This window comes from Peromyscus eremicus, chromosome 18 (assembly GCF_949786415.1).
Source record: "Peromyscus eremicus chromosome 18, PerEre_H2_v1, whole genome shotgun sequence".
Lineage (NCBI taxonomy): Eukaryota > Metazoa > Chordata > Mammalia > Rodentia > Cricetidae > Peromyscus > Peromyscus eremicus.
The window spans coordinates 6348172-6368432 of NC_081434.1; positions in this window are offsets into that span (position 1 = coordinate 6348172).

The window sequence follows — 20261 nt, forward strand, 5'->3', positions numbered from 1 at the left end:
ATAGGCAGGGCTGGCAGGCAGAGAGAATAAACAGAAGGAGAAATCTGGGAGGATAGAGGAAGGAGCAAGAAAAGGAGGAGAGGAGGACATCAGGGGCCAGTCTCCCAGCTACACAGCCAGCAATGGAGTAAGAAAGAAAGAAAAAATATACAGAAATAGCAAAAGGTAGAAGCCCAGAGGCAAAAGGTAGATAGGATAATTTAAGTTAAGAAAAGCTGGCTAGAAAAAAAAAGCTAAGCTAAGGCTGGGCATTTGTAAGTAAGAATAAGACTCCGTGTGTGATTTATTTGGGAGCTGGGTGGCGGGCCCCTCAAAAGAGCAAAGAACAAAGAGTAAAGAGTGAAAACACAAAACACTCTTCCTGGTCTTGAGGATGCCATTTGACTTACTCCTCTTTGGGGAAGTGAAAGTCAGCTGCTTTGGTGACTTGGTTCACAGATTTCTTAACAGGTTGCCTGAGTTCTGTTGGGACTAGGGCAGCATCCTTCCCATTCACGTCCTTGACTCTGTACCGAAATCAGTCCATCTCTGAAAGAAGATCATCTGATGGCTCCCTTCCTACTGTTTTCAGTTTTTCACATAACTTGCAAATTAAGAAAGGATTTTGTATGTTTCAGTAATGGACAATAAATAAGAACAATAAAGAAAAAGAGTGGGCTTTCTGAACTCTTCATTCTTCTCCCCCCTCTCTACTACCTTTTTTTTTTCCCAAGACAGGGTTTCTCTGTGTAGTTTTGGTGCCTGTCCTGGCACTCACAGAGATCCGCCTGCCTCTACCTCCCGAGTGCTGGGGTTAAAGGCGTGTGCCACCACTGCCCAGCTTTCTACTACATTCTCCAACTCTTGCCCCAGGGAGCTTTTCTAGAGCCTTCTGCCTCGCAGGCGCCACACCAGGCGCAGTAGATCTGCCCTTACGCAGCGTCGGTCGGCCTTTGGCTTTCCCTTTCACTCCTCCTGGAAGCGCCTTCAACAGTGCTTTCTGTCTTTCCTTCTGGTCACTTTTTATGAGAAATTTTCACTTTTTGGAAGGTAGAATTTCTCTGGTGATCATAGAAGTGGCCCATCTCTTTCTTTGCTCTCATTGCTAACTTGGAGTTTTTCTTTAGGCTTCTGAGAGTCTAATAGACTTCTGAGACCGGACTGCATAAATATTTCCTGATCTAACCCCCTCAACATCCAAGAAAGAGCAGTCATTGGATGCAATGGAATGTTTGTGGAGACTTTTTTTTCTGTCTCTTTATATTAAGTGTTATCAACTGGTTTCAAAAGTGTGTCGCAACCTTGCTGAAGTTTAACTTTTCTCTAGGAATTTTTGCCCTGAAAAAGCTCTCCTCTCATAGTCTTTCCAAGAAAATTATTCTCCAAGTTGTCCTTCTCTTCAAACCACAATAACGTATTTTCAATATCTTCCTAAGTATCCAAAGATGAAAAATTGATGAAGTTTGTGGGGGGCACCAAAGAACTGCGCTCAGTTGTTACTTATGACATTGCTCCCACATAGTGCGGAAGAACAAGCTTTTACCAGTAATTGTAACACTATTCTCAATAGTGCGCCTTCTACCCTTAATCCATCTCTCCATTCATCCTCCTACAGCCTTGACTCAGAACTACAATCACCCTTTCAATTCTCTTTTGAATTCTGGCAGTCTGGCAGATAGTTCTTATTAAAAACTGGCCTTGCCTCTCCCCTGCTCTTCATCCCAAATCTTGACGTGGAGCAAGCAATCTACATATGTTAGGAATGGTACAGTCATTGAGAATACTTTAGATAAACTTCTTTACTCAGCAAAGAATAATTTATCTACTTATCTATTTCCGTGGTAATAGATCCATAAGACAAGTTAAACACATGTCCTTCATTCTTGCATGATCAGATGGTGTGTTTTATTCCTTTCCAGTGGCTCTAGGTAGTGGGAGGGCAGTCATCCATCAGATTTAAACTGCCTGTCTCTTTTCACTTCTCAATATTAACCCTAAGCTACACTACTTCTCTACATTCTTGTTTTGTGTTCAATGACTCGACTTTAACCCTTGCTCATTGATTTAAGAAACAGAACATAAGCTGTTGCTTCCACAATGCAAGTCAGTTGCTTTCAATGGGACACAGATAAACAAAGATGGAGAGGTTATACTGTATGACCAAAAACTTCGATTTCATGGGAAACCACTATAGTAAGAAATGTATGACATAAAAAAAACTCATGAGTAAATCTAAGTCTGACTAAGCTTAAGTTTTCAATGTATGAGAACTATTCTTAAAATATGTCTGATTTAAATAATTTAATATAAAATACATGCTTACTGCCAAAATCTTGACAATATTTTTAAAAGGAAGGTATGTCATTGATGTCTAGATGCAACAAAACCCCATTTTATATTTAATCTCTTGCCCTACAAAAACATCAAGCAAAAAGGCTAAGGATTAGAAAACTTCACATTTACCATGTGCCATATGCCACAATGATGCTACATGGAAATATGACTATAAACCAGTGGTTAAAAAAAAAAAAACAAGTAGCACTTCATGGATATACATTATCCACCAAGCATCCAATGATTCAGATATGACAATGTTTTACAGTTCTTAAGTGGAGCATCACTAAAAAGAATAGGAAAATACCCCACACACACACACTATAGGTATTCTTGCATAGATCACTAAATCAAAAACTTAACGTTTAAATTGGTGATCATACGTGGTAAAATCAGAAAGGTCTGCACATAAATCTAAGGTCCATATAAAGATTTCAATACAAAGTTTTTTATTTCATTTTAAAACAAAACATTTCTAGTTATTAAAGCAAAGAATTCACTGTAATGAAATCAGCCCTACATATTCTCCACTCTGCTACTACTGGGACTAGTTAAAAACTTTTATTCCTTGTGTTCCTGTTCTCTTAGAAAATGGAACCACAGAAAAACTTCACTCCACTACATTCCTTCATCTTAGCAAAGCAGTGAAAATGATAAAAAAAAAAAAAACCTTAGAGCCTGTTACCTCAGATAAAATGCATGATCCAACAAGGACATTCATTTGCACTGTAGCTACAGCTAGGAATATGAATAATTATTCTCATTATTTAGTCATCCAAAATGGCCAATATCCATTGAACACCAACCAGTAATAGCCCATATTCAACACCTAAAAATATTTTACCAAATAAGTCACTCAAATACTGAACAACCACACAAAACACAACCTCATCAGAGGTAAGTGAAAATGTAAACCTCTGAAGACTTAATTTCTATATCCATTCCCTGAAAAGCATTCACATTAGCATATTTGAGCCTTACCATCAAAATTAAAATTAAATTGACATAGCATGAAGCCACCTTCAAAATATACATGCTTATATACATATAGACAGCTACCACTTTCAGCTTTAAACATGACAAGCCTCTTTCTAGTGATCCGCAGTGAATGCAGAGACTTATGGCTATACAAAGTATTGAGAATAAGTGATAGTTTTGTTCTCAGCCTTAAACAAGACATTTACACCATTCCCATGAAGAACCAGGGAACACTGCAGACATATAAGAACCAGAAGATAGGGAGACAGGCTACCAATTTCATCTTCTAGCCAATACACAGCCACCGCAATAATGAACTCACAGGAGCTGTAAATGCCGGCACCGGGCCTGCACAAGAATGGGCCCATCAACAGCCAGGCATGGACAAGAGGGGCTCAGGAAACCCACCCCTCAGTGCTGAGATGCAGCAGGAATCTTAGAAGGTCTTATTAATAAAATCAAACCTGAGGTCAGTTATTGGGTTGAATGCTGGAAGATCAGAGAAGCAGAGCAAGCCACAGCTACCTCACCTTGCCAGTTCTTCAGCTGATCCTGTTTCCTCAGACTGGAAACCTCTGAGTCCTCATCCAGAATGAATCTCAGCTGAACTGCTGCTCAAAAGCCTGAAAGCTTAACCAGCCAAAAGCTTCTAGTTCCTAGTTTTCACAACTTATATACTTTTCTGCTTTCTGAAATCACTTCCTGGGATTAAAGGCTCACTTCCTGGGATTAAAGGTGTGAGTCACCATGCTTGGCTGTTTCCAGTGTGGCCTTAAACTCACAGAGATCCAGAGGGATCTCTGCCTCCCAAGTGATAGGATTAAAGGCATGAGTGCCATCATTTTCTGGCCTCTATATCTAGTGGCTGTTCTGTTCTCTGACCCCAGATAAGTTTATTAGGGTGAACAATATTTGGGGGAACACAATACCACCACACTGAATTGTTTCTTACTGACAGATTCTAGGAAAATGGAGTCAGTGACTTCATTTATGCACCTGGTGGTGACTTCACCAGCCTGCAGTGGATAGTCTCAAGCCAATGATCATGTAGATGGCCCTGGTTAAACTAAATAGGCCACAAAACAAAACCAGAGTGGGAGAGAAATGGAAGAGGAAATAGAAAGAGAGAGTAACCTGAATGTAGTATATGCATGCATGACATTGTCAAGGAACTAACACATAGATAAATTCAACCAAAACTGGAAGCATTACAAGATGTAAAGGAGAGTGGCAGCTGTGTGTTAAAAGGCGTTCCGTTCTGCCTTCAAATGGAAGAGCCAGAAAGAAGTCCAAAAAGGGAATGTTTGATCAAGTTCACCAGAGAATACCTTTCCTTCCAGAAGGTATAGTTTAAACAGAGCTAGTGAAGTGTCTAAGGGGGTAAAGGTACTTGCCATTGCACCTCTCTACCCGAGTACAATCCCAGGGACCCATACAGTGAGAGGAGAGAATGGACTCCACAGATTTTCCTCTGACCTCTCCACATCTGCCATGGCCCTATAGATACACCCTTCTATCACTCCCTCCAGAAAAATCAATACAACTTCAAGTTTTAATAGCTTAAACTAAAAAGTAAATTATAACCATAGTACCAGCATTAAATTCCAACACCACATCTCTCCACAATGCACAGTGAAAGAGAGACAGGAGAGCAGGCGTCGCATACCTCTCTAACTCCATTTTACATATACTCCTTATGTGTGTTCAATATTTTCAGATGACTCCATATATCTTAATAAGATGTCTTTTAGAGAATAGTGAGGCATTATAAGATTTTAATATGGCAAAGCGTTACATTCAGCTTTCAGTTAATAGCTTAAGCAACTGAGAATTCAGCTGATTAAGAATCAAAGCAGGAAGCCCTGCTCTAAACCTCTGTCAGCAGTAAGCTTTAATATATTGCTTTCTGGCTTATTCCTTCTGCAACAAGATTTCAGCTCCTTTTGAAATCTCTCTCTCTCTTTATTCTCCAATATCTGGGACTTCTTTTTATGAATAAAATCAATCACATAATCTCCACTAACCCTACTTTCACTTCTTCATCAGCTACCGCTTTCTAATATTTTCCTTGCGGGTGGAGGTGGGTTCCTTGGCTGCAGAGTACTCTCCCGTAACAGGCAAATACACTGTGGCCCAGCCCTCAACTGGTTAAATGTACAATCTCGGGGCATTTTCCAATGGTGAGATTTATTAGATGGTGAAATTATGTCTCCATGTGATGGTCAAAGCCTGTTACCTGAGTCTATTTTAGAAAAAATGCTCCAAAGAACACACTGAGCAGAGGAAGCCCTACATTAGGGGCACAGGAAGGATGGGTCTAAAACCATAACCATTGTCATCTCAGATTTGCTGAAAACCTACTGACCTTATTTCCCCAAAATTTATATCCTCTTACTTGAATTGTTGGGGACAGGAATTCAAGGCATATCTGTAGCTAGAGTTTTCCTGCCTGGCCCACAGTCAGGACAAATCTCTCTCACCCGCCAGTCCCACAGCTGTTCAGACCCAACCAAGTAAACACACAGAGACTTATATTACTTATAAACTGTATAAGTGGAAGGCTTCTTCCTAACTGTTCTTATATCTTAAATTTAACCCATTTCTATTAATCTATAAGTTGCCACATGGCTCATGGCTTACTGGTATCTTAACATGTTGCTTCTCATCACGGCAGCTGGTAGTATCTCTCTACCTCAGCCTTCCACTTCCCAGAATTCTCCTCTCTGCTTGTCCTGCCTATACTTCCTGCCTGGCTACTGGCCTATCAGCGTTTTATTTATATAGAGCGATATCCACAGCACATAGCAATGAAGAGAAAACCACAATTCCAGAGACCATTACAGTTCAGCAAAAACTTAACTTCAGAGTGGTTGAAAAGGTGACTTCCGTGTGTGTTTGCCACAACGAACACACTGCAACAGTGGTTCTCAGCTGCTGTGCCTGTTGGCTCTACCAAGCAGCCTGTATTATGTTCCCGGTGGCACATGATAGGACTTGAAACTAAAATGTTTATCTCTATGTTTATTATTTATTCATTCTACCTGAATAAAAACTGCTATGAGAGCAGGAAACTGGGTCTTCCATTTCACTACTTCTGTCCTTACAGTTCATAATATTTTTTTATTTTTAATCACTGAGTATGTATGAGAGAAAGTATGTGTGAAATGAATAATAATGTGATAGTAGAAGGTTACATGTGCCCTTTGAATTTTGAGTTTAGTTACCCTGAAAGATCATGTGGTTTCTGATAACATTTAATGTCGCTACTTTCTTGTAGGAAGTGGAATGTTCTCAACGGTTATTTATGTTATATCTGAGTTCTGAGTCTGTAAACAGACTCCAAGCTCCTCGAGAAACCATATGCTAGAGCTCTCTTTGCCCACAAAGTGTCTTAGCCCTGCACAGTGCCATATGGTATATTAAACATTCTCACACCCATGATCACATCTGATGGATATGGCCATGAGGCTGGCAGACACACTCATCCCGTTGCAGAGATGAGGAAAGAGGCATAGGAAATAAAAACTTGTACAAGGTCAAAGGGAGCACTGGTGAGCCGGAATTCAACACTTCAAGCTCTCTTCATCCAAAGCATGACAGTGAAGACAATGATTCTAATATCCAGTTTTCCACACTATAAAACAGAATGCTTTCAAATAATTCTTACTAATTTTGACTCAGGTTTATGGAAAAAATATATTTACAGTGTTGTGGGGGTTACGCTCAAAAGGAGGCACATTACACTGGGTGAATTAAATTTGACTAAATATTTACTAATATGACCAAAAGTGAAAATGCTTTATTGATATATGAAGAGGCCACTAGGGGATGGGCAAGTAAAGAAGGTGCCAGAGGGCCCAGTCTCCATGTCCTTCAGAAGCCAAGCCGCTCAGTTCCAGGCCACGGACAGCATTAGGCAAAGGGAACCTGGGGCTGCCACAGACTCCTAGTTTCCATAAAGAGCCAGAGGTACAAAAGCGTATCTGAAATCTCTATTTTTAAGCATTCTTAGTTGGTCCTACATTTGACAATCCTATGTACCAACTATAGTCTGTGGACAGAGTGTGTGGACTCAGAATTAATCTATTGGATTCCTGGGGCTGACAACACTGTTTAATCAAGAGCTGTGTAAACTCTGACTTGGATCAAGAAAGAAAAAATAGAAGAAGAGAGAGAGAGAGAGCTCATTTAGAGACAAAATGACCATAATCAACTTGGCTTTCCTCTATTGCTTCTCATCCCCACCGGAGGCTGTGTCCAGATTATTATGGTCTTCAAAAAGTACAATTGTATCAAATAACATGGAGGATGTGCTAAAGCCCTTAACTCAGGAGGTATCTAATGTGCTTCTAATCAAGTGCTTCATGGAAGAATCCAGAGGCTGAAGAACATGCATTTCCTTCTGCTAGGGCAAGAGCAGGTCCTTCTCCACTTCTTTCTTCAGTAAGGATGTGTAGAAAAAAAAAAAAAAAATGCAATTGAGAATGGAAGAAAGGGTCCTCCTGAAAAACAGATGTCTCCACCCAGAAGTAGCAACCACAGCATCTGGGGTTGGGGTGTTGGTGGGGACACCAGAGGAAAACAATAAAGCACAATGCATAAAAATACCAAAGGAGTCAGCTGGCTCCATTCGGCTGTTGGGAACAAATGCTACTGAGTACAAAAGGGTATTATTCAGAAGCCTGCGGTAAAGTTTGAAGCCTTAAATAGCCCACAGTTCAGACAAGCTGGGAAATGGAGGCAAAGGAAGTCAATTGGAAATAAAATGGATGCCTTTGGCTTTTCTCTTGACATACGCCTTACAGAACTACCTCAAATTTAGACTTTCCCATCAAACTCATTGTTTTTGGGATGGTATGGTCTTTCAGATGCCCAAGTCACCCAACATAGAACATGCTGCCTTCCTACTTGGCCCTGGCCAAGGTTAGTGTGTGCATGTTCTGTGCCTACTATGTAATCACAAAGGAAGCACAGAACTCACCGAAGAATACTTGGATTCAAGACTGGCCTGAAGCACCTGCCCTGGCAGATGGTCCCTCTGAGCCTCACCCTGATCATTTCATAAAATAGAAGTGACAGTACTTGCCACAACTACCTCAGAGGGCTCTTTTACCAATAAATATGATAATGGCTATTAAAGTGTGTTACTAATTATAATCCCAGTCATATATTAGGCACCCAGAAAAATAAAAGCCATCCTGAGCTTCAGTAAACACTATTCAACACTTACTGTTACTCTAAAACTGATAATGTAGCCATGGCAATGATGGGTGCGGCCCCTGAACATATGGAGTTTATGTTGGGATTTAAGTTGACACTTGTTAATTTGAGGTTTGATGATGATATATAGTAAAAAGAAAGGCTTTGGGGTAAGAGTTTATGATAATTTATTGCTTGTTTACCATTAATTTCCATAGAAATAAGAATATAATGGTATATTATCTTAATTAAATTTAGGAAGACGGAGTCTGGAATCACATAATCCAAGTCTTATATAATGTGCACACGTCACTGGAAGCTAGCAATTATTAAACAGAAGCCACGTTTACACACTATTAGGGAAATTTAAGGGAAATGCAGCTGCTTTCTCAAAAACTGGCTTGAAGTAAAACCAAATATTCACCTTTTAAAAAGCTATTATTTTGTGCAAAGTCCTATGGTGGTGAACATTGTCAGGCGTACCAAAGCCAGCAAGTCCCCATCTCTCCCTTCCCTCGGAGGACTCATCATAAAGGAAAATGAGGATTATACAATCATATGAGCCAAAGAATTATTCAATAGTAATGCTACACAAAGGATTGTCGTGAGAGTTGAGGAGCGAGAGCACATGTAAGAAGTCGAAAGGTCAAAAGGGCATTCACAAAATTCTAGCATATGGAGCCAACTTTCATTCTCTTCTTTTCTTCACTCAAGTCCATAAAATTACTTCACTTCCATTTTCTATCTATAAAGTAAAACAATCAAACACTATCAACTTCTAGCCCTCTCAAACCCTTTTGAAGAAATTCAGGATAGAAGACATTTGTGAGTAGCTGATATCCCACCATTGTGGTAGTCACATAGGAACCAACCTCCCTGCTCCTGACACCAAGGAGTACACTGACTTTGTAACTGAAGTAGGAAGTGATTGAATTAAACCTTAAATGGGTAAGGTTACAGGCAGAAGAGATTAAGGGGGGCATTTCAACTCAGAGGAAGAGTCTTGGGAAAACATGAACCCGGGACTATGCAAGCAGTGTGAAGGATATGTGGTCTCATTTGGTTCACTGTACGATAATAAAATGTAAAAAGGAATTCTGGTCAAATGGACCTGAATTGGAACACTGAGGGTGTTCACGGCCAGAAGAGTGTTTACCCTTTACATACTGCAGATATTAAGAAGGTAATCAGCAAAGGACACCAGCTTAATGTACAAAAACTATACACGTCTTTTTATCACTTGAGTATCAGATACTACCAATGAAGATAAGTCAATGAGTAATGCATTTCACACAAGCTCATTTAGGATTATTATTTTCTGTTAGAGTAAGTAAGCAAAGTTCTTTGCAGACTTTCTGTTTCAAACACTGATGTTGGGTCCCTTTTACCAGGACCTGGGTGAATGGTTCTCTCAGTGTTAAACATGCTATCTTTCTCATAACTCATCTTTCATAAAACTACCTTCAAACCTAAAGAAGGTACATGGCAAGATTTTCCATTGACTAAATACAAAGTTTATATTATTTCATGTAGTCTTCATTAAACTATCAATGAATCACTAAGGGGCACCATCTACGTACAAAACAAAACAAAACAAAACAAAAATGTTATCTAAAGCTGATACAGTGACTCATGCCACAATTCACCATTTGGGAAGCTGAAGCAGGAGGATTGCTATGAGTTTCAGCTTACTTGTCCTACAAACTATGCTTCTGTCAAAAAGCAGAAAACAACAAATTTCTCTCCACTTCTTGCACCTCTTCCCCCTTCCTGTGTGTGTGTGTGTGTGTGTGTGTGTGTGTGTGTGTGTGTGTGTCTATGCTACCAGAATATGTATGTCTTTACTGCCTTTGCACTATCATGTACACATTTTAGTAGGATGGAGAGAGTATTCTGAAAAGAACGGTTTAGGAGAAATTAAGTGAAAGAAGAAAGAAAAAATAAAATAAAAAGCTCAAAGATAATTAGTAACGGTTAATTAGATAGAGAAAGAAAAACATTTCATGTCTAGTCCCTGCTTCCACTCTGAGTTTTCTTTCTTTCCAACCAAATTTCTTTACGGCAAAGGCAAGCAGCTCACGCTAAGTCAGCTTCTCTAATGTTATTGTAGGAAGCATGGAAATAGTTTCTAGTAGTTATGAAACTCTCTGGAGTAGACAAAGTTGTCTCACAAAATCCAAGACAGTAGGACGCTTTTGCTTGTATTATCACAATAAGGAAATTGAGCTCAAAGAGTTGACATGGGCCACTCACAAGTGACAGCTGTGGGACCCATCTCCAGGACCCCTGATTAGGAATCCTGCAGTCCCTGTCCTATAAAGGATAAGCACACTATGGCAGCATTAGCAGACATGCCATGCCCAGATGAGGTGTGTTTGAGATCACTGCTTCCCCCACCCCCTGGTAGTTGCCATTTTGAACAGAGAGACAAAGAAAACAATGTGGGGCACGAGGCAGCTTTATTCCCATTTTATGCCTGCTTCATAGTTCCACACCTTCTGTACTGAGAATTATACAGAAATAATCGAGTTCACAGAACCCTTGACACCATCTGCTGAGAGCACACTGTGTACCCTCAAATGTGGATGATAATACAATTAAGTTTTAATGTGCTTGGGGATATTATCCAATTTGTGATCTGTCTAGGGAACATGTGTCTTCCACCTCAGTTCACCTTTGCTGTTCTCTTGACTATGGATTAATTCCTTTTGTCTGCAGGTATGAAGAATAAAATTGGCCATCATATTCTCCTCTGAACCATCAGTTCAGAAACTTGATCATAATTTTCCATATCTAAACAAATCCAACTCATACTTTTTTGAAATATGGGAGACAAAATGATTCCTCTCTATAGTTACTTAGATTGTTTTTAATTCCTGTGAATGTCTTCACTCAACCACAAGAACCAATCAAAAGTAAGCCTAGAGATACAACCAAGAGAGGATGGCTAAATCTAGAAACATCTTCATAGTTGTGACAAATGCTGGCCAATATTTAAGAGAAGGCATGGGGCAAGGCTTGTTTCTCCCTGACAAAGAAAAACAGCACTTTTTCAAAAGTCAGGACTTGTCTTCCCCCTCTTTCAGGGAAGGACCACATATTCCTCCATGCGTTGGGTTCATTTTTAGCATTAACATGGAGAAATAAAGAGATCTGGTCTAAAACTATAGACAGGACACTCACTGCATTCTACAGGCTGGATTTCATGCGGTACCCTGACCTCTAAAATTTTCCTACCGGGTCTTTCTTCTCTTGGGGGCCCTTGAAGATCCACTTTGTTTGTGTCGTCTTCTAGCATGATGACCCTGATCATTGCCTTCAGTTCTCACAGTGCCTAGACCTCATCTGTAGCCTCCTCTGTGTCTGATGCTAGTACTGATCACTTGAAACTTCTATGAAGAAATGTATGTTGAAAGAAACTGGTTCTTAGTTTTCACTGTTTCATACTGTTGACTTTCACAGGCACCTAAATAGCAAAGAACACAAAAGTATGGTTCATGAATTGGCAAGGTATGGGACCATAATTATGAATGCCTTATTCAACATTTACAATGTAATGTTCATATTAACTATGGGTAACTTAGGAGCCAGACCTCCTCCATTAAAGCCATAGTTTTGACATTCATTAACTTTGGACCATTAGAAAAAAATTAACAAACGCCTCAATTCATTCAACTATGAAATGAGAAAATGCTTTCTCAAAAGGCTGTGAAGGTTGAATGTGCAAATGAACATGAAGGTCTTAGACCAGCACTTGACAACAACAGGTGTTCAGCTAAAATATCTGGGTGTGCTACCACATCCAAAAACCAGCACAGTGAATATTAAACAGGAAACAGTGTGATGTTGACATACACCATTGAGTCATCCAAGGAGATTTCCCACATCCTCTCACTTCCAGGAACAGCTAAATTCAAACACAAACACGCCACTACCTTCAGCTCAGCCCACAGTGTGGTAGTTTGAATGTAAGTGGCCTCATAAGCTCATAGGTAGTGGCACTATTAGGAGGTGTGGCCTTGTTGAAATAGGTGTGGCCTTGTTGGAGGAAGTGTGTCACTGTGGAAGTAGGCTTTGAGTTCTCCTTTGCTCAAGCTATGTTTCATTCAGTTCACTTCCTATTGCCTGCAGATCAAGATGTAGGACTCTCAGCTCCTTCTCCAGCACCATGTCTGCCTGCCATGTCCTGCTATGATGATATTGGACTAAACCTCTGAAACTGTAAGCCACCCCAATTCAATGTTTTCCTTTATAAGAGTTGCCACGGTCATGATGTCTCTTCACAGCCACCGAAACCCCAACTGAGACACCATGTACCAGAATCTATTCAGTAGGAGGCCTGGAGCATGAAACCTGTTTCAGAGCTAACTACCTCTGGGAAAGTTTTCTGTTAAATGCAGACAGTGTTAAATCCTATCTAATCCGATTAGCTCTGTTATTAAATTAGTTACGACAGACAAGGCACTTAGACTGATGTGTGACATACAGAGGTATTTAAATGTTAGCTAATTGCTATTAGAAATGTCTCTCACACAGCAGTCAGGAAGATGGCATGATGAAACCAAATTGTCTCCTCACAACTAGAGCCAGGAGGCATCCACATTTCTCATAAATGGGACATTTTTTGTTAGCTTGGACCCCAGTCAGGATTCTTTCCACTGAATATAAATTCACATCTTAACTGCAGCCTGAAGGAGCGCACACCACATGGAAGAGAACACAGAGCGCTCAGACCAGAAGGAAACAATCACAGGCACATCCCCCTACAAACGGAAAGCAGGCAAAGTGAGGATAACAAGAGCTGTAACTACTCCCATTCTGCAAAGCTTTTAAAGGATGCAATTTTTCTGAAAAATTCAGTGAGAGATTGTACTTAAAAAGATCAAGTGGAGAATGAGGCTCGGAAGAGAAAGCTGGCACCCCACGTACGGAGGCAGAAATCCAGGGCACACTAGAAAGAGGCAAGGACTGTGTGGGCAGAAGAGGATTAGAAGACCCATATAAAGATAATCTCAGAGTGGATGGAGGTATGCGCCTGTCCAGATTCTCAGTGAACAGGTTTTAGAAATGAATACCCACATTCCACTCTGTACCATGTGTAGCACCGTATAAACAGGCGTCTGATAAATTTCACAGTATATAACTTACTCCAAACCGTGGATTCATTTATTTTTAACAAAAACTTCTCTGACCCTGAACTTCCTCAGGAGAGAGGTTCAACTTCCCTGGGAGCCTCGGGGACCATGAGGACAGAGGAACTCATGGCAGCACAGGGTTGGCCTTGACTGCTAACTAGCTGTGAGCCCTGGGGAGTTGTTTGGTCTCTCTGGGCTCCTGTCTGCAGGGTGGAGCTACTGCTGGACTCGACCCCTGTGAGTATGATTGCTAAATTAATACAAAGACGCACCTGGGACGGGATGGCTCGTGGCACACAGAAAACAAACATTATGTTCATTCTGATATCTCAAAATACCAAGTTAAAGTGGTATTCCATGGCTGTTTTACATATTCTGGAACTAGGTGCACCCTGTTACATATAACAGTCAAGACTCTGGTGAAAGGCAGACCGGGAAGAAGACACCTCAGAATGTGTTCTTCCTTGAGGCAAAAGTTTGAGGCCAGCCTTGAGCACATAGCCAGACCCTGTCTCAAAAATAAAAACAAAAGAACACATTCTGCCTTGATCCCTGTGGCTCAGTCCCCATGGCTAGACTTACTTAACAAGGGTCGTTTTCTCTAGACTTACTTCACACTCTGATCCATTTTACAAGGAATGATCTGCTTGAAAATCTGTCTCACTCTTTTGATCTCTATGTTCCCTGAATTGAGTATAACCCAGGCAAAAAACTGGACAATGAATAATCAGCCAATGAATCTCAAACAGGAAAGGGAGGCTCCAAACCTAAAAGTGCCTGCTAAAACCACAAGTTACTGATTAACAAAACAAAATTAGCAGAGTTTTGATGTTTTCATAGTCGTTTACATATAAAAGCATCAAAACGTGCTTTAAAAAGCAAATTGTGAAGGCCGGAGAGATGGCTCAGTTGTTAAGAGCACTGGCTGCTCTTCAAGAGGACCTGGGTTCAATTCTCAGCACCCACATGGCAGCTCACCACTGTCTATAACTCCAGTTCCAGGGGAATCTGACATCCTCACACAGACATAGTTGCAAGAAAACACCAATGCACATAAAAAAAAATAAATTGGGCCTACCATTATATTGGAAATCTTTAAGTGATTTAACAAAATATTGTCAACATAACCTTCTATGTGGTTTGAAATTTTCTGTATGCCTAAGTGTCTTGAGAAGATTGTGTGGTCTCTAAACCAGGCTGCCTACATGTAGAAAAAGTATCTGCTTCCCTATCAAGCAAAGATTTTTCCATTACCAAATGAGGGTTCTAAAGGCCCACGATGACTAGGATAAATCACTCCATTTCTTTTACTCTATTAAAGTAGATATTTTATGTTCCACTGCCACAAAATCCAAGATGAACGCCAGAAATAGCCGGTGAGTGTTGAAGACTCTCATTTGAAAATGGCACCACAATTTATCCTCTTTCTTACTGTACTGTGAGTATTACATTATTCAGTAGAAGCATTTGTGGGGGGAGACAGCTATTACCCAGTCTTGCTGAGTGTTAGATTCCTGATGAAAGGTGGTGATTTAGAGGGATGTCTTCCAGAGACCAGGTCACTTTGTGGGATTCCCACCCATGTGACCCCTGCCTGTTTACATAAAGATAAGTTTGCTCTATGACATTCCTGTCATGCTTGTTCAGTGAGCAGGTAATTTGCCACTCTCATTCCTCTGGGTGCCATGTACCTTGAAGAAAATCAATCTCCTCCCTCCCTCATACATCACAGCTTCCTCCAGTGAAACTGAATCTGAGATAACGCTTCGAGATAAAGACCTGGGTCTGCCTCTGCCACATTGTCTAAAGGGGCTAATGAATGTCACATTTCACCGGGAACCCCGCCCTGGGGCAGAGGAAATGTCTATGCACCAAGCAAATATGCTGTTTTGTGGAAAGCTTTCCCTGTGTCAGAGGGAGGAGGTCTAAATGGTAGCACAAACAGCTAGCCCTAGACAGTGAGGCACACAGCTTTTTCAGAAATATTAATCTACCATCGCTTCAGGCCACAAATCATTTTCTCCACCTCTTGACAGGCTGAGTTTGACTTTGAGAGACAACCCCGATGGGCTAAACACGCCCGCCCACAGAAACAGAGCACATCTGTGTTTGCATTGGTGCCACTTGCTGTTTTCCTCACCCGTGTGTCCACCTCGACATCATAGCAAAAATACCAGTCGGGGGTGGAAATATCTCTATTGGGTAACTATTTCCAGGCAAGGGTAATTTGCCGGAATTTCTCCTGCCATCTTGGGCACTGACTGCCTTCTGAAGTAAAAAGGTACTAAACTGTCTAGCAAATACTTAGTGAGTACCTACTCCATACTGTTCTAGGACCCGTGAGTAATGTTAGAAAGAGAAGAGATAAAGTCCTCCCGCCCTTCACGAAATCCATGCGCCTGGAGAGAAAACAAAAACAAAAACACTCCAGTAAGACGATGGGATGACAGCAAGTGTTGTGCGTTTTTGTGAAACAACAAAAGTCTTACATGGGACAGTGAAAGAGCGAACGGTGGGATCAGACTGGACAGTGAAGAGGAGTTAGCCGCGGGAACCCAAGTATGAAAAGGACCGGAAGGCGGACAAGCTTACTATGGTAATGACGGATAACAACCGAGAAAGCAAAAGGAAGGGAAGCTTCATGGCTAGAGGAATAAGCCCAAGTATGAATGTTCTACTGCTGTGGGATGGTCTGTATGTCAAGTGTGTTGCTGATTGGCCAGTGGCCAGGCAGGAAGTATAGGCGGGACAAGGAGCAGAATAAAGCTGGGAAGTGGAAGGCTGAGTTAGAGAGACACTGCCAGCCAACACCATGACAAGCAGCATGCGAAGATGCTGGTAAGCCATGAGCCACGTGGCAAGGTATAGATTTATAGAAATGGATTAATTTAAGCTGTAAGAACAGTTAGCAAGAAGCCTGCCACAGCCATACAGTTTGTAACCAATATAAGTCTCCTTGTTTACTTGGTCGGGTCTGAGAGGCTGTGGGACTGGTGAATGACAAAGATTTGTCCTGACTGTGGGCCAGGCAGGAAAACTCTAGCTACATTCTACTGTCAAGGGTCAGACACAAGAAGGATCTGGGGGTAGGAAGATAGCTCATTCCATAAAGTGTTTGTTGAACAAGCATGTTGGTAATCAAACCAGAAGATTTAGGCTGCCTCTCCAGCCAGCCTAGCCTACTTGGTGAGTTCCAGGGGGACGACAGACTGTTTCTTAAAGACAAGGTTGGCCTCTGTCTCCCGTGCATGCACACACATGCGTGCACAAGGGCACATGTGCACAGTAACCAGGGTTTATTCCCACTGTGGTAGGAAGCCACTGGAGGACAGAAATGGAGAAAGCTCTGAACCAGTGGGGTGAGCAACAAGTTTTGACATAACGCTTTTGAAAGATGATATTAAAAGTCTCTATTGATCAAGAGTTGAAGTTCGGGTAACCCAGACTCGGAAAGACAAAACTGCACGGGTTCTCTCTTGTAGGAGGCTCCTAGGTACACGTCTTCAGTTGTGAGTACTGAGCCTGGAGTAACTGCAGAAACCGGGAAAGAGCGTAAGTGATCTGATCAGAGAAATGGAAAAGGGGAGACTCTTTAGAGATGGAGAGTCTAGAGACCCAACTTTACTCAGGGTTCAAGAACCTGAGCTTGCTTTACCCAGCAGGGAGGCAAAAGGGGACGATTTGACTATGGCCATGGTTACCAGGTATTTAGAAGGGTCTACACTTGGCTGTACACTGTGCTTTTATATCATAAGAGGTGGGTCTTTTGCCCCACCCCTTGGCATTGTTATAAAAAGCCCTTTTGAATAAAAGGAAAAGGCCCTTGGGTATTGACCCAGGTCCTCCCAAAGCTATCTTGTGTTTCTGGCTTTCTTCTCGTCAACTAGGTCTCTCTTTCTATCTGATATTTTCTTATCCCTCCCTCCTCCTTCTCCTCCTCCTCCTCATCATCATCATCAGAACCCTAGAAAAGGTAGGAAGGAACGAGCTGGACTCCCACAGTCTCCCACAGGAAAGGAAGGAGGGAAGAGAGTAACATAGCAATAAGGATGTCTAAAAAAGTCATAAGGAATTAAGTATTAAGTATCTGAAAAATAAAAACCTGCAATAAATGTGTGTGTGTGTGTGTGTGTGTGTGTGTGTGTGAACTTCTTTTCTCATCTGGGCTGATAATGATCCCTCTAAGAGTCAAATCTGGTTTTAAAAAGAGAGCTGAAGTTCAATCCCCATTACCTACATGATGGAAGGAAGAAACTGATTGCCACAGGTTGCCCTCACTGCCACACCACAACCTGGCTCACATGTATTACCCACGTGTACAAAAAAAGAAACAAAAAGTTGAGAGTATTTAGCTGAAGGGGTACCAGCAAGGTGTCTCAGCAGACAAAGGTGCTTGCTACCAAGCCTGAAGTCCCAAGTTCAATCTCAGGACCCATGTGGTAGAAGGAGAGAACTGACCTGAAAGTTGTCCTCTGACTTCCACAGATGTGCCTTGCACACATACACACACACCCCATTATCATCATCATCATCATCATCATCATCATCATAATCATCATCATCACCATTACCACCACCACCACCACCACCTTCATCATCAATGTACAAAAATAAATTTTCACAGGTTTATGGGGGACTGATCTATCAGAGTCTACAGTTCAAGCCAGTTATGGTGATACCTTGACCTTCAGAATAGTAGAAAAGTCGACACATTTGTTATTTATTTTAAAGATTCAGACCTCTGAACTTACCCAAAGACTTGAAAGGTAAAGAGAAATATCAATGATACAGTCTAGATGTTTGACCCAAGGAACTGAATGAAGATTGATGCTGTGAGTAGGATGGAGATTGGACAAACATGAATAATTCTCTTTTTTTTTTTTTTTTTTTTTTTTTTTTTTTAATTTTTATTTTGCAATACAATTCAGTTCTACATATCAGCCACAGATTCCCCTGTTCTCCCCCCCTCCCGCCCCCCTCACCTTCCCCCCAGCCCGCCCCCCACTCCAATCTCCTCCAGGGCAAAGCCTTCCCCACAGACTGAGATCAACCTGGTGGACTCAGTCCAGGTAGGTCCAGTCCCCTCCTCCCATGCTGAGCCAAGGGACCCTGCATAGGCCCCAGGTGAGAATGAGGAGGGTTTATATGAGAGAGAATTGTTGAGACCAAGGTCGGATAAAGCACAGAGACAAATAGCCAAACAAACGGAAACACATGAAATATGAACCAATGGCTGAGGGGTCACCAACTGGATCAGGCCCTCTGAGTGGGTGAGACAGTTGATTGGCCTGATCTGTTTGGGAGGCATCCAGGCAGTGGGACCGGGTCCTGTGCTCATTGCATGAGTTGGCTGAATAATTCTCTTTTGAACATATGAAATTTGAGAAAATGGAGATCCAAGATGTTACTTAATGTTAAGAACACAAGCCTGGGTCTAGCAAAGAGTAGAGTCATATTGACCTCCATCGACCTAAAGGGACTCGCCCAGAGTATAGACAGCAAACAAAACACAAAATAGCAGTTAAGTATAAATTTCTGATAAAATATACAATATTAAAAATATATCCAAAACATTGCAAGGGTCAAATAAATGTATGTATGTATGTATGTATGTATGTATGTATGTATGTATAAGGCATGGAGCATACTATTCTGCAAATATCTAAACTCCAAATTTAATTGTTTGCTGACACCCTAGACATTCCTGACTCAAAGTCAAGAAAGTTCAAGGGCTAAAGAATTCTGTTATAACAGAGAGAGAGAGAGAGATAGGCCAACAAAGGAGACTCCTCTCAGGACACAGTCAAGACAGTCTAGTGCCATGGGCAGTAAAAGAAGAAATGGTGTCCCCAGAAGGAATGCTCAGCTGGGGTAAAATACGAGTGACCATCACACTTGGCAACATGGAGGTAAGCCTGAGTGAACTGGAAAGCAGAAATCACAATGAAAAGGGAGGATCTGAACACTCATGTGAGTGGGGGAAAAAAGACATGAAGACACTGATGGGACACAGGAACTTGTAGTGAGCAGCTATAGGGTGGCAGCTACGAAGGGACACAGCACTGGGGATGCACAGAAAAATTCATAGGTGTTGGTGAAAGTGACCAGGTAGAAGGAGAAGTAGACAATTCTAGTGACACAGGGAGTAAAACATGCCAGGACCAAAGAACCAAGGAAAAAAGAAGTGCAGGGTGAGCAAGAGGAGGCGCTATTCCACTTTATCGGCAAGGAAGCAATGAACACTGGGATAGCACATGCTAGTTTCCAAGTTTATAAATAACACCATAGGCAACATGAAAACACCCCCACTGATACTCAAATAGTTTGTCCATAGTTTAGTTATAAAACACTGGCTAGCTGGTGAGATGGACCATGGGTAGAGGATAGCCTAAGTTCAGTCTTAGATGGCGGTAAGAGAGAACCGACTCCCAAGTGTTGTCCTCTGACCTCTACACACATGCCATGGGATGAACATTCCTGCACTCACACACTGTAGTGGGTAGCCATTCCAGCTTTGATCTGGAAGTTCCAACCCCCACTGAGGCTTCGGTGACTGTCACGCCTACAAGGCGGGGCCGGGAGAGGACCCTGAGGACCCGAGATCTGGATGTGTCGGCTCTCTTGGTTCCTGGACCC